The sequence below is a fragment of the Sus scrofa genome, chromosome 9 (genome assembly GCF_000003025.6).
Source record: "Sus scrofa isolate TJ Tabasco breed Duroc chromosome 9, Sscrofa11.1, whole genome shotgun sequence".
Lineage (NCBI taxonomy): Eukaryota > Metazoa > Chordata > Mammalia > Artiodactyla > Suidae > Sus > Sus scrofa.
The window spans coordinates 25962332-25977100 of record NC_010451.4 but is presented as its reverse complement, the minus strand read 5'-3'; the positions used below and the strand labels follow the sequence as shown (position 1 = coordinate 25977100).

Below are 14769 nucleotides of genomic sequence, written 5' to 3'. Positions count from 1 at the left end.
CAGACCCCAGTTAGGGAAATACCGGTTTGAACATTCAAACTTAAACTGAAAGTATTGAAAGGAAAAAGCCCCTAAAGAAGGAAGCCTCTCTGGGGTGTAGGGGGTGCCCCACCGTTCCCCAGTGGACCCCCCCAGGGGCTGTGGTCCTCAGTTCTGGCTGTTCCCCAAGGGCTGAGCTGCCTCTAGGCAGGGGCTGGGGTGACTTGTGGTCACCAGGCATGACGGGCTGGTGGGGGAAGGGGGAGGCGCGAGCTGGTGGCCTGCCTGGCCAGGAGGTGAGACCACCCTCCCCTGAAGGGTGCAGCTTCCGTGGAGAGCCGGCTCTACTCAGCAGCACCAGAGTCAGAGCAAGGGGATGTGGTTGGTCCCTGGTTGCTAGTATGCACGCGTCCCCATAATAGGCTGCGCTCATGCCATGTCAGGAATGTGCTGGTCCTGTGCCCTCTCCCCTGGTCAGTGCCAGAGTCCCTAATAAACTTTCCCAGGCCTCGGTCTTCCAGACCGCATAGTGCCCAGATTCGTCAGAGAGTTTGTTCTTGCTGGGCTCCAGCCAGTTGGTCGGGTCCAGCTCTGCTTGGGCCGTGACCTCCTTGCGAGGAGGCCAAGAGTCACTTTATCGGCCTGCCCGCTTCCCGCATCCACAGGCACAGCCAACTCTGCAGTGAGTCGGTGTACATGACTCTGTTCCCCCACTGTTTGATGGTCACCCCTTTCCCTCCAAGATGTGACTTCCTTTCCGTGTCCCAAGGGTGGCCCCCAGCCAGGGACCGTTCAAGTGCCCATTGAGTTTGGCGCCTAACACGGTGCCCAATTCAGTGAGAGGGGAGCGTGTTTTGCCTGGGGGTGTTCACTGTCAGCCTCCGTCCTGAACATCAGGTCCTAAGCAGAGCCCCTCTTTTCCTGCTTTGCTCCATGTTTAGCTGCATGTGTGTGTTTATTTTAATTATTACTGGGAAGCAAAAAAAAAAAAATCAAATGTTTGAATTTCCAGAAGTGTTAATATGGACAAGCAGAGAGAGTAACTATATATTTATCCAGCGTACTCCTGATTTCTCTCTCCCCTCCACGTCGTTGCCGTTTTGTTGGCAGAGCCATGTCATTTGTGTACTGGATCAGTTGGGATTTCAGTATCGAGTGTGAAAAGAGGTCTGTCTGGTTGTTTGCCGAAGTGGAGGGACTCGGGTGGGTGGACTTTGGGCTTCCAGCCTTGGCTCAGCCTCGCACCCGGTGCCTCTGTCGGGAAGGTGGTGTTTGGCCAGGCTGTTTCTTTGGCTTCTCCTGGGAGCAGTTGTGCTGGTGACAGCAGGTGGCCTCCTCTCTGCTATGGAAAGGGAATGCTCCCTAATCCTGGTTTTTACTTCCTTCTCATCCTGTGGGGGTGAGAGCGAAGAAAACCTAGAAAATTATTACTAGGAAGCAAAAAAAAATTATTACTAGCGGCCGTGTCCTCCTTGCGAGGAGGAAAATGATTACTTGGAAGCACAGCGACCCTTGGAGCTGGGCAGGTTGGGACAGGGCAGGTCTGCCGCTTCCACAGAGCTTTTCCCCAGGTTTCCCTTGCAGCCCGCATCTCCCTTCTTCCCTGCTGATCCTGATCCAGCCTGTCATCTGTGCTCTGAGATTGCACTTGACCTTTATCACTCACTCTTGGAAAGACCTTGGAGTGTGGTGCCAAAACTTGTTCCCATTGGTGTGGCCTTTTCACACCAGAACGCGAACCCTGTTGTGGCGGTGGTGGTATTTTTAAAAATCAGTTCAATTGCTTTTTTCTAAATGATATGGGTCGTATGTGACTATGTGATGTTCTTGCACCCCACCCTCCTGTTCACATGGGGGGTCCACAGCAGGAAGTATAGAGCCCTCCTTCTCCTGGCACCCCGTCCTGCATACTGCCATCCTGCCGGGCCCTCGGCGGTGACCATTTGTAGCAGTGTGACACCTCTCCGGAAACTGTCCATCAGCCTGTAGCACAAATAACTTGCAGTTATGTTTCTTTCGTGAGCATAAATCTGATCTCATCACATGTATCGTTTCACTGTTTAATCTGTTGACATAATAGATCTTGGTAGCTCTTTTCATGCATTAGCAGCTCTTCTCTCATTTGTCTGCAGCATATTTTATCGTATAGGTATAACATAATTTATGAGTCTGTCCCCTGTTGATAGACATAGAAACTGACTCAGTTTTGCTGTTGCATCTTCATGTGTACATTCTGGTATGCACACATGCGTGCATTTCTCTTGGAGTGGAATTGGTGTGCCTCAGGTTCTGCACGTTTGAACTGTTAACAGCAGTCCTACACTGTGCTCTCGAGGGCTGTGCTGGATTAAACTACCAACAGTGCATGAGGCCAGTGGGTTCCCCACGGGCTATCATTCTATTAGGGGAGAGATGCGGAGAGTATTTAGTAGGCATTTCATTCATCACTGGTGCGGCTGTGAGACTCAGTTGGCTTCTGGATCTGGACAGGGGGGCCGGGGGGGGGGGTCCTGTCCTAAGCGGGAGGATGAGGGAGCTGGGCCCCCAGGACCAAGGCTCTGCTCAGGGTGGTGTGAGCGTCCTGCCATCAGCACTGGAAGCCAACGCTCCTGGCTTCACATTCTCTCCGCTCCTCCCAGAGGCTGGGCGCTGTCACAGGACCCTTGGACCAGGGTGTAACCTGCCTGAACCTTTGGGCGGGCCTCTCCCCGAGGAGGCAAGTGAGTGTGAGCGGTGCTTGATACCAGCGCTGAGCTGCACAACCAAGGCAGGGATTCGAGGCAGGGAGCTGAACCCAGGGCTCCTTTAAAGATCACAGCCAGAAAATCAGCCGCTCTTGCTTCTGGAGTAGCCTCTGTGCACGTGGTGAAGCGAGGTTGTGTGCGTGGCGGGGCTGCCTTTGCGGGGTGGGGGTGTGGAGAGCCGCCCCCCCAGCTCTCCTGGCTTGTGGGAATGTTATGGCAGTTTGTCCCCGAGCAGGGTTTCTGAGAAGGTGTTCCCGGGGCCCGACCTGCTAGAGGAAGTGTCTGGAGGCCCTCACAGGTAGGCTCAGCCAGGCTGTGTAGCCCAGTGGGTTTGGGGGAGACTCTGACTGGTGGATGACAGAGTCCTTTTCCTGCCGCTCAGAGAGGGCCAGGGAGAAGGAGCGATGGAGGGGACAGCCCGAGGCGGTGAAGAGACTCGAGGGTCATTTCCAGCTCTCACTCCATCATTGATGGCCATGTGGCTTAAGCAAAGGTATCCTTTCTCTCTGGGCCTCGGTTTCCTCATCTGTAAACCAGGAATAATTTAGTACCTACCTCACAGGGTTGTTGTGGGGATTAAGAGAGTAATGTTTGGGAGCTCCTGCTGTGGTGCGTTGGGGTCGGTGGCATCTTGGGAGCCCTGGGGCGTAGGTTCGATCCCTGGCCTGACACATTGGGATCCTGCCTTGCCGCAGCTGTGGCTTAGGTTGCGACGATGGCTCAGATCTGATCCTTGGCCCAGGAATTCCATGTGCTGCAGCGTGGCCAAAAAAAAAACAAAAACAGAAAGAGTGTTGTTTGTAAAACTCTGAGCATCTTACCTAGTAAGTGATCAGTAATTGTAAGCATCCAGCACTTTTATTTGTGTTCGCCCTTCGTTAGTCAGTCAGTGTGTGCGTGTGCCTGTGGGATCATGGCAGATCCAGGTAGTGTGTGTGCAAGCAGGATGCCGGTGGTGTAAGAGAGATTTCAGACAGGCGCGTGATATGTGCAAAGTGCTGCCCTCAGTGTAAGTCAGCCGAGCGGAGATGTCACCTTGGCTCCCGGGTCTGAGAGGGCTCTCAGCAGCGCAAATTAAAGCAAGCCTTGCTTGCCCCTTTGAGAGAGTTGAGCAGGTAGACGCCACTGACTTCTGATCCACCCTTGATTTGCAAATGAGGACCCCAGGCCCCAGGGGTGAGCTGCCTGGGTCAGGGTCACAGCCCTGCTGAGGAGAGGCCCGCCTGGAGCCTGCCCTGCCTGCCTGCTGCCCACACGTGTGCTTAGTGGGTGCTCCACGTATTCTCGTGTTCTCTCAGCCCCCAGAAGAGCTTAGGATTACTTATCTAGTGAACAAACAGGGTCCTGGTTCTGGTCCTGGCTCTTCTGTCTCTTAGCAGAGCTCAGTTTTGCCCTCAATGGGATGGGTACAGCACCCCTGCCTCCCTTCTAGGCTTATCTTCATTCACTCAGAATCTATGCAACAAATAGATTTATTCAGCCGGCCAGTATTCTGTTTGTTGGGCATTTCATCCCGAACAAAAGACATCGAAACCCTGTTCTCTTGGGGCTGATTTTCGCATGTGGGGCCGCAGACAATAGCTGGTTACAGTTCACAGTACGCGTCCTAATTTCCTGGGGCGGTGAAACAAGGGCCCGCAGCCTGGTTGGCTTGAACAACAGGGACGTCTTCCCCTGCAGGCCTGGTGTTCTGAGGGAGACCCTGTTCCCAACTCTCCTCCAGCTTCTGGTCGTGCTGGTGGCCTCGGTGCCCCGAGCTCATGGTTGCACAGCTCTGCTCTCCGCCTCTGTCATCACATGGCCTCCTCCCTGGGTCTGTGTCCTCTGCTTCCTTATGAGGGCCCACCCTCCTCCAGAGGTCCTCATCCTGTCTTAACATCTGCGGGGACCCTGTTTTCAAATGAGGTCACGTTCTGAGGTTCCCGGTGGACATGGACCTCAGGGGGACACCGTTCACCCCAGGACAGTATGTGAGGGAGTGATGAGTGCTGAAAAGCCTGGGGAGTGCCCGGGGCGCGGGGAGGTGGTGAGGTGTGGAAAGGTGGGCTGGGCAGGCCTTGCTGGGCAGGTGGTGTTGGAGGGGTGGGGAAGGAGGAGCAGAGGGCTGGAAGGGGGTGCATTCCAGGCAGAGGGACCAGCAGACACGGAGGCCTTGAGGTGGACGTGTGTGCCTGCCAGGCTGGCTTGGGGACATCGGGGTGGAAGTCACGTGTGGGTGTATGTGTGGGTGTGGGTGTGTATCAAGGATCAGGTGGTCCTCGCTGGGCTTTGGCCTTTTACCCTAGCAGGATGGGAGCTGCTGTTGTGTGTGTGAGCATGCTGGGAGCAGGGTTGTGTGCGGACTAGCTGGTCAAGGATTTTTCCAAGTTCAGGGGCCATTGCAGCCTTGTGTCTGTACACCTGCGTGTTTTGCAGCCGTTGTTTCTCTGCAGTTTCTTTTTGAAATAATCAGTGTTCTGCTGACCCTTGGTCCACTGCCCTTTCCTGTCTGTTCCCTCTCCTGCTAGATGCTTTTTCACCTACCTGCTCCCCCACACTTAAACCACAAGCAGGAAGAAGAGAAAGTAGATAAGGCTGGGGCCGGCCGGCTGCCGGGAAGCCCAGCACACGTGGCAGCCGTGCCGGGCGCTGCCTCCTCCCCACTGGCCTGGGCCCGCCTGGTGGACACGGTGCTCCTCACCCCGGCGGATTTAGAAAATGCTGAGGTCAGGGCCAGCTCAGCGTGCTCAGCTCCCCACATCCTTCTGTAGATCAAGTCCCTGTGCCGTGAAAAGTGTCGAGTCAGCTGCCTTGGGCGGCAGCCTCACTCAGCCTTGAAAATCCAGGCAGGGCGGGATGGGATGCGAAAAGCCCCTGTGGAGAGACCGGGGGTCTCCTGGGGTCCTGGCACTCTGCCCAGGCCCTCTCTGCTGCCCATTTTGTCACCAGCCTGCAGTTTTACACTGTTGTTCATGTTTGCCATCCGGATCCGAGCGGGTCCGGAGAGCCGTGCTCCAGGCCTGGCTTGCCCCGGGTGTGCCTGGCCCCAGGGCTGAGGCTTGTGAGGTCCTGGGGGAATCATAACTTCGGATTCCTCGGCGTCAGAGCTGAAGGAAATCTCCTTATCTGGCTGACATTTAATTTCCTCCCTGGGCCGCCAAAGGAAAGGGCCTGGCACGTTTGTGCTTAGGGCTCTGGAGAAGTGGGCCCTCTTCCCGGCCTCCCCCCGCGAGGGGGGTGCCAGGAGTGTGGGTGCAGGGAGGTGGGGACCGAGGGCACTGCTGCCCTCTGGGGAGCGCCGCTGGGGAAGATAATTCGGTGCCAGCGGAGATGGAAATAGGATCCCCAGCGCCAGGAGCAGCTGCTCCTCCCTGGGTTGCAGGAGCTGCCCGTGGGCACCCCTCACCCGCCACCCCACCACTACCACCTCCCAAACGAAACGCGCATCCATCCAGACCAAAAGTCCTGAGCCGGTCCCAGCCAGATCACAGGTCCTGCCTGAGCCAGGCTGGGGGCACCTCCCCGCCCAGCGGTAGAGCTTCCTTCTTTTCCAGACACTGCCGCCACCACCAGGAGCTTGCACTCTGGACCAAGCTCTGACTTCGCGTCCCCAGGAGTCTTTGGAGTCTGAGGGAGTTTCCACACTAGAGCAGAGAGACCCTGCCCGAGGGTGGGAGTGGGCATGGCACCAGGTGTCCCACAAAACCACCTCCTTGTCCTGTGCCTGGTGGCCTTTGTCTCTGCTGATGTGTCCCACGCACTGGGTAGATAAGGACCTGGGGATGGGCATGCCCGACTAGATGTGGGCCGGACAGATTTGTCCTTTTATAAATTGGGGCCCCCACAGGCGGCATCTTTGCCGCAGCTCAGGACCTGGGAAGCTCCGTCTTCTGCCCCATGTTGGGACTGGCCTCATCTCGGTGGCCTTGCAGCAGTCACCTGCCTCCCTGGCCTCGGCTGTCTCATCCCTAACTGGGGTGGGATGCAGAGTCATGCGTGTCTCCTCGCTTGCGCCCCCGCAGCCCCTGCTTGGGGCCTGGGGGAGATTTGCCTGCACCCACTCCCGCCTCACCCGGGGAGCTCCCTGAGGGCAATGGAATGTGAGCTCTGTGTCCCGGGGAGCCTGGCACGGGCTGAGCTCCCATGAGCCCCTCCGCAGCCCTTGTCCTGCTTGGCTTGTCCCTCACCGCCCACCCCCCAAAAAACCAGTGAACATTGATGGGGAAGGAGGGACAGGTGGCGGGGGTTTGCGTGACCCACCCCCACCCTGACTCCGGGGCAGGCGTGCCCAGTTGTTCAGCGTGAGCTCCTTGTTCCTGTTTCAAGTTTCATGCAACTTCTGATCCTTGCCCTGAACAAAGTCCCTTTATTTCTGGATGTTGTCGTGACAGTTGTTTTTGCAATTAGTAGTAAGGCAGAAAAGAATGGATCATGATGACAGGGTTGTCTGTATATTGCAGTCCAAATGTAAGAAATGTCTGTGCATTAAAGAAACACTGTGAAGAATCTTATTTCAGCAATTGTCTCTTGATTTTGGTATTACAGAAGATTTTTTTTTTTATCTTTCAAGTTTTTGTCATTTTATATGTTGAGCATGCATTGTCTAGATAATAAAAGCTGTTAAAATTACTATAAATAATAAATAGCTATTTATTAAGATTCATGTGTACTGCACACTATAAGAACTTGCCAGTACAGCCTTATACAATCCTCACTATAAGCCTGTGAGATTCTTTTTTCAAAAAAATGCAAATGCTAATGTATTTTGTTTTATTCTGATGAAATATACATAACATAAAACTTAGCTTTTTAGCCATTTTAAGGTGCTGTGGCGTGAAGTACGGTCACTGGGAGATCCTTTTTTTGAACCTCTTATTTTATGAATGAGGAAGCTGAGACTTAGAGAAACAATGTTGCTTAAGGTCACAGAAAGCAGGGACTTCCAGAGACAGGATGTGGACCCAGGGTGCTGATGCTGAGAGCCGGGCTCTCTGGTTTGTGGCTGTTGGAGTCCCTGACTACTTACCCTGCCTCGTGCTCACTCGATTGCAGAAAGCCAGTGTGGGTCTAGAGTGTGTCTCTCCTTTGAAAGTTCTAGGGTTGGGTTTTGTGTATTTACAGGGTGGTCTTCTTGGCTTGGGGCATGAGTGGTGACAAGTGGATGACATAAGTGCCGCCTGCTGATGGATACTGGGTTGATAATTTCTCTGCTCTTGTTTGTCTTTGTTTAGCAGGTGGGAGCGTGTGGGGGAGAAGAATGTGGGCCAGGGCTCTGTGGGGGGGAGGGCTGTTGGGGGGGGAGAGGGCCATGGGGGGGCGGTGTGGGGAAGGTGCTCGGTGGGGTGGCGAGGGTGGGGGTGGCAATGGAAAGAGCGGTGGCCTAGAGCTCAGATAGCTGGCTTCGCTGAGTCTGGGTGCACCGTGTGGGGTGATCTTGGAGAAGGGGCATTGAGCTTGGAGTTAGAAGGTTTGTGCTGTCGTCCTGCTTTTACCATGTGGTGGACATGCTTTGGCCTCAATTTCCATATTTCTATGTGGGTGATAAAAAGGCTTCTTCTCCTTGCATCCCGTGATTGTAGCAAGGAGTCCGTGTCATGCTGTCAGGGAGCGGAGCTCTGGAGTAAATTTCTAGGAAGGGGCTGCCCCGGGAAGACCAGAAGAGGGTAGATTTGGATGTGAAGAGGGGTGGTCTGCTTTGGCTTGTTTCCTTTGGTTTTTGGCCATCAGCTTCTTCCAGCATCACTTCGTTGGTGGAATAGAGTGTCCCTTTGTCTACGTAGTGCTGTGTGTTGGGGCGCTCTGGGATTTGGCTGGCGTATCATTCAGCCAAGGTCCGTGGATTCCCCTTCCCAAGACTCACGCCTCCCTAGTGGAATGAATAGTAAGGGGGAGCTCGTTTTGTGGCTCCGTGGTGATTGAAACTCTGCAGCAGCTTCCCTGGTCCTGTCTGTCTTGCTGGTCTTTACAGCAAGTGCAGTCGATGGGTTTCTGTTCCATGGTCTTGAGGAGCCGAGCACGGGAGTGGGAGGGAAGACACTCACCGTCGCACGGTGGGCGCAGTGCTTGCTTCTCCCTGCAAGACACTGGAATCTCGAGATAAAGAAGACAGGGTCTCCGCTCTGCAAGAGCCCACTGCGTCCTGGAGAAGGTACAGATCCACTCCAGAAACAACTGCGAGGGAGGGATAAGTGGCTTGAAAAGCCACTGTCAAGAGAGGTGACAGCCTTTCTTCCAAATAAATAAAAATGCATCATTGAGGCTGGTCAGAGGGGTGAATAGTCAGCCTGATTCTGGGACTCTGCTTTTTAACAATCTTCTGGATCAGCTGTTTTAAAGCTAGGGTGACTGTCTGGCTACCTCAAGGTGGTCCTTCAGGCCATCACTATTTCAGGGCGTGTTTCAAATGACAGGGAGCCAGGGTGCAGGGCCCTGCTGAAGTCAGCAGCCCCACCTCACTGCCTGCTTGGCCTTGGCTTTGAGAATGGTACTAGAAGGCTAAGTAGGTCACGAAGATCTATTTTGAACTGAGTGTGGCTGGGCTGCCTGGACATTTAATTTCCGGATCAAATCCTGTTGGACTTGTTTGCCCAGGAGATTGGCAATGAGCACTCTCTGGTCGGTCGTGTGGTGTATTTATAAAGTCTGACGAGTGAGTCTGGAGGTACCAGGACACAGCAGCCACTTCTCTGTTCCTGGAGGGGCACTGGCGGTGGGGAGGTTTCGGAAACCGTCCTGAAGCCAGGGGAGTTTAGTTTTCCCACCCTGCTTCCTTGAATTTTCTGAAAATTGTTGTTCCTCACTAACTTCTTGAAACCTTTTTTTTTTTTAATTTAAATTTAATTTTATTTTGAAGTATAGTTGATTTACCATGTTGTGTTAATTTCAGGTCTACAGCAAAGTGATTCAGTTATGCATATGCACATATCCATTCTTTTTCAGATTTTTTTCCCATGTAGGCTATTACAGAATATTGAGTAGAGTTCTATACCCCTTCTCTCTCTCTCTCTTTTTTTTTTTTGCCTTTTGTCCTTTTTTAGGGCCGCACCCATGGCATATGGAGGTTCCCAGGCTAGGGGTCTCATTGGAGCTACAGCTGTCAGCCCATGCCACAGCCACAGCAATGCGGGATCCGAGTGGCGTCTGCGACCTACACCGCAGCTCATGCACCGCTGGATCCTTAACCCACTGAGTGAGGCCAGGGATCGAACCGGCAACCTTATGGTTCCTAGTCGGATTCGTTTCCACTGTACCACGACAGGAACTCCCCTCTTCTCTTTTAAAGAATGAAATTTATTTATTACCCAGAGCTGGTTGGCTTCTGTTTATGTTAGTAAGAGCTGCTAGTTGCTGATTTACTGCGTGTCGAGCCTTTTAGGTACATTATCTCATTTAGGTCTCACAACAAGCTAGTTTCCCTCCCAGCCGTTTCCTGGCTTTTAACTTAACCTCATTGAGTCTATAGCCTGTAAACTGGGCATAGTAATAATAATAGTAATATCTAAAAGAGCTGGGTGAGATATAAATGAGAAGACAAGTGTACATAAAATCACCCAGGACTCAATGAACAGGTCCTCCATGTCTGTCTTTGTTGCAAGCCAGCGGGACGTGGAGAAACCACAGACGTCCGCCACAGGAGCAGAGACCTGAGACCCTCCTCCCGGCTAAGAGCCTTAGTAACTCACTTCTCCTGGGACCCCTCCTCCAAAGCACGGGGAGAGGACGAAGCATAAAGACCCTAAAGAACTGTAATCGCAGCTAGAATTTTGCCAAGATTCCCTCCGCCTTTTTTTTTTGGTTTTCAGGTGGGATAGCTGACATTTGCTTCATTTGCTGGGACCAGAGCTCTGAGGAATCCTTATGGCCACTCCCAAGTGGCCAGGCCGGTATTTAAAAAACAGTGAAGAAACACCAAAACAGGACTTTAGCAACAGGTGTTTAAAATGTACACATTGTTCACATTAATGCTTTTAGTGCGTACATGTTCCGTGCCTGTAGAGTTATCTTGAGATGACTTTGAAAGTCTGAGTTTGAGGTCCCCCCTTCTGGACGGCCTCCTCAAGCATCCGGCAGACTGACTCTTAACATTTTTGACTACGTAATAGGAGGCCTTTCATCCTACCCTCCCTCCTGCCTTCCTTCCAAGTTTGCTTCTAGACAAGTGTGGGGCAAGTTCAGAGGAACCAGGAAAGTGATGAGTGATTTTCGATCTTCGGGGATTCCAATTCCGTGTACGTTTGCCACGTGATGTTGAGCAAGTCCCTTTACTTCCAGCCTCCAGGAACTTACAGTCCCATCAGAGAGGCAGACCTGGAGTTGAGACTGTCCTGATATTGCTGTGGGTGCAGACAAGGATGTTTTCTTTTCTTTTCTCTTCTTTCTCCCTCCCTCTCTCTCTCTCTCTCTCTCTCTTTCTTTCCTTTTCTTTTTCTTTTCTTTCTTTCTTCTTTCTTTCTTTCTTTCTTTCTTTCTTTCTTTCTTTCTTCTTCTTTTTCTTTCTTCTTTCTTCCTTTCTTCTTTCTTTTTTTCTTTCTTCCTTTCTTCCTTTCCTTTCCTTTCCTTTCCTTCCTTCCCTTCCTTCCTTCCTTCCTTCCCGTTCCTTCCTTCCTTTGTTCCTCCCTTCCTTCCTTCCATCCTTTTAGGGCTGCGCCTGCAGCATATGGAAGTTCCTGGGCTAGGGGTCGAATCAGAGCTGCATCTACTGGCCTACACCACAGCCACAGCAACACCAGATCCAAGCCATATCTGCAGCTTGCTGTCACTTGCGGCAACGCCAGATCCTTAATCCACTGAGTAAGGCCAGGATTGGAACCTGCATCCTTATGAATACTAGTTGGGTTCCTAACCAGCTGAGCCACAGTGTATCACTCCCCAACTCCTTCAAATCTTTAATGTAGGTAACAACTGCGTTCCACACAAAAGTGCAACATGTGAGATGCCTAAGCTCTAGCGGCCCTAGGGGAAAAAAAAAAAAAAAAAAGAAAGAAAAAAAGGAGATTTGAAGGAGTTGGGATCCCTGGACCAGGTGAAGGCTGTGGGGCAAGTCATCCAAGGCAGTCATTTATTTTGCAGAATTGGCTCTCAACCACCAGGGGGTATTGGGAGCTGTGTGGGGCCGGAGAGGCCCCAAGACCTCTGGCGTGCAGGCCTGTGCTGCAAACCAAGCTTGTCTCCCTTCCCCACCCATGCCTGTAGTGTCCCTGTTGAGAAATGCAGAGCCAGGCACCAGGCAGGTGTTTTGTAACAAACCCAAGGGGTGAATGGTATTATCTCCTATTTTATAGGCCAAGACCTGGAGAAATCACCCAGCTAACAGGCAGGCAGGTCAGTCAGTATTTGAATGCAGGTCTGCTGATTCCAGAGCCCAGGCCCTTAGCTGATCTGGTACACTGCTGCCCCTGCCCTGGGGACACCCAGCCTTTTAATTAACCTGACAGCCCAAGGAACTTAAATTAGATGTAAGGGAGAACTTTCTGATATGTTCCTCCCCAGCCCCCCCCCCCAATCTTAAAATTAGAACTAAAGTGGGGCATTCTAGAGCGGGGCTTTTCCAACTGTCATCCAGAACTCACAGTCATGGTATCAGCTTAATGGGTTGACATGTTTGGGGGGAAAAAAAAAAAAAAGGGAAGGGACATGGGGGTAGGGGATTAAGAAATGCAAAGCTGGAGTTCCCACTGTGGCTCAACAGGTTAAGAACCTGACATAGTGTCTGTGAAGTTGTGGGTTTGATCCCTGGCCTTGCTCAGTAGGTTAAGGATCTGGCGTTGCTATGAGCTGCAGCATAGTTCGAGGGTGTGGCTTGGATCCAGCATTGCTGTGGCTGGGCGTCGGCCCCAGTCACAGCTCTGATTTGACTCCTTGGCTGGGAACTTCCCTATGCTACAGGTGTAGCCCTAAAAAAAAAAAAAAGAAAAGAATATATAGGAAATACAAACCCTATGAATAAAATAAATAAGCAACAAGGATATATGGTACACACAGAGAATATAGGCAATATTTTATAATAATTTTCAGTGGAGTATAATCTATAAAAATATTGACCCAGTGTATTGTATACCTGGAACTAATATGGTACTGGAGCTCAGTTATACTTCAATTTAAAAAAGAGAGAATTAAAAAGTATCAGTGCATCACCCATGGTAAGGCCCAGTATGTGTGCGTATGTCCAGGATCATGATGGAAATACATTTCATGCCAAAAATGTCCTAGAGAGAGAGGGATTAATTAATTACTTTTTTCTTTTTTTAAAATTTTAATGATTTTTATTTTTTCTTTATGGTTGGTTTATGGTGTTCTGTCAATTTTCTGCTGTGCAACAAAGTGATTCAATCACACTTACACATTCTTTTTCTCACATTATCTTGCTCCATCCTAAGTGACTAGATATAGTTCCCAGTGCTATACAGCAGGATCTCATTGCTTATCCATTCCAAAGGCAATTGTTTGCATCTATTAACCCCAGACTCCCAGGCCACCCCCCCTCCCCCCTTGGCAACCACAAGTCTGTTCTCCAAGTCCATGGGTTTCTTTTCTGTGGAAAGGTTTATTTGTGCTGTATATTAGATTCCAGATATAAGTGATATCACATGGTATTTGTCTTTCTCTTTCTGACTTCACTTAGTATGAGAGTCTCTAGTTCCATCCATGTTGCTGCAAATGGCATTATTTTGTTCTTTTTTATGGCTGAGCAGTATTCCGTTGTGTATATGTACCACATCTTCTTAATCCATTCATCCGTCGATGGACATTTAGGTTGTTTCCCTGTCTTGGCTACTGTGAACAGTGCTGCAGTGAACATAGGGGTACATGTGTCTTTTTCAGAGAGGGATTAATTTAGATCAATATAGGTTCGATGGTAAAGCCCTTGGGGGCAGGGATCTGTTTTGTCTTCCTTTCTATATTCCTGCCATCCTTAGCCCAGTGCTGGCTACAGTTGGTCAGTTGGTCTGTCTGCGAGAGCTCCTTGGAGCTTCCCCTCCAGTCAGAACACACCCAGCACTGCCCTCAGGAGGCGATGAGAGTGGTGGTCCTTGCTGTGCTTTCTGTGACGGGAAAGCAGAGGGCTGCCAAGTGTGTGCTGGTTTTTTCTTTTCATATCCTCTCATGTTTATTTTCAGTCAATACATTGATTTCATTGATTGATTTTTGAAAGCTGTGACTACCTTGCATTCCAGGAATAAACTTGAATTGGTGGTGATGAATCATCATTGATCATATTGTTGGATTAGGTTTGCATCCATTTGCATGAAAGTTATTATTCTGTAGTTTTTGTTTTTATAATGTTTGTGGCAGCTTTTGGTATAAGGACAATGCTGCCCTCATAAAATAAGTTGGACAGTAAGTGTTCGCTCCTCTTTAGTCTTCTGGAAGATGCTGGTGAGAATTGTGGTTACTTATTTTTCGTATATTTGGGAGAGTTCAGCATCAGGAAAGCTCTCTGGGCCTGGAATTCAGCGAGTTGTGTGATGGTCAAGAGCTTGGCTCTGAAGTTGGAGAAATCCAAGTTTGCATTCTGTGTGTGCAGCATCCAGGTGTGTGGCTTTGGGTGATTCTCTCAGCCTGCTAAGTGTCACTTTCATCATCCATCTTTGGGCCGGGGTGCAAGGGCTCCTAGCACAGTGGTACGGTGAGGGTTAGAAGAGATAACTTGTGCCGAGTGCCTTCAGCGCCGTGCTTGGCATCTCATAAGTGGGCAGGCAGCATTATCTGTTGCTCTTGCTTTTATGATTAATATTGAGAGAATAAATGACTCATGCTGGGTCTACTGCAGGTGGCCCCTTTTAGAGCTCCAGTTCCGTGATGGGTGCAGATCTTGAACAGAACTAGAAGCCTGGCCCTGTGGTTTGGTCGTGCCGGGAAAGGAAGTGGATGTTGCAGTGGAGCAGGTGTCTGTGCAGCGAGTGGTCCTGGTTTTACAGTTTGGAGAACAAAGCATCTTCCATATACAATGAGGTGGCTCTATCTTTGGGGAATCTGAGAATATAAATGGCCTTTCTTAGAAAAGTCACATGCTTCTTATTGAATCAAAAAGCATCAGTTTCAATTTAATGTTATTTTTTAAACCACA

The 14769-nt window shown here is 50.8% G+C and overlaps 1 non-coding gene across 7 annotated transcripts in view; it reads left to right on the top strand.

The window, feature by feature from the left end:
• LOC106504851 overlaps nt 1–14769 on the top strand; it is a 65135-nt gene that overhangs the window by 5984 nt on the left and 44382 nt on the right. Inside the window, exon 1 of one of the 7 annotated variants that reach the window (XR_002335577.1) lies at nt 2512–2854. The exons of 4 other annotated variants lie outside the window; for them this stretch is intronic. This is a non-coding gene — a transcript (uncharacterized LOC106504851). Of the gene's footprint in view, nt 1–2511; nt 3022–14769 lie in introns of those variants that run through there. 2 more of the 7 variants (XR_002335578.1, XR_002335582.1) reach the window with 2 other exon arrangements.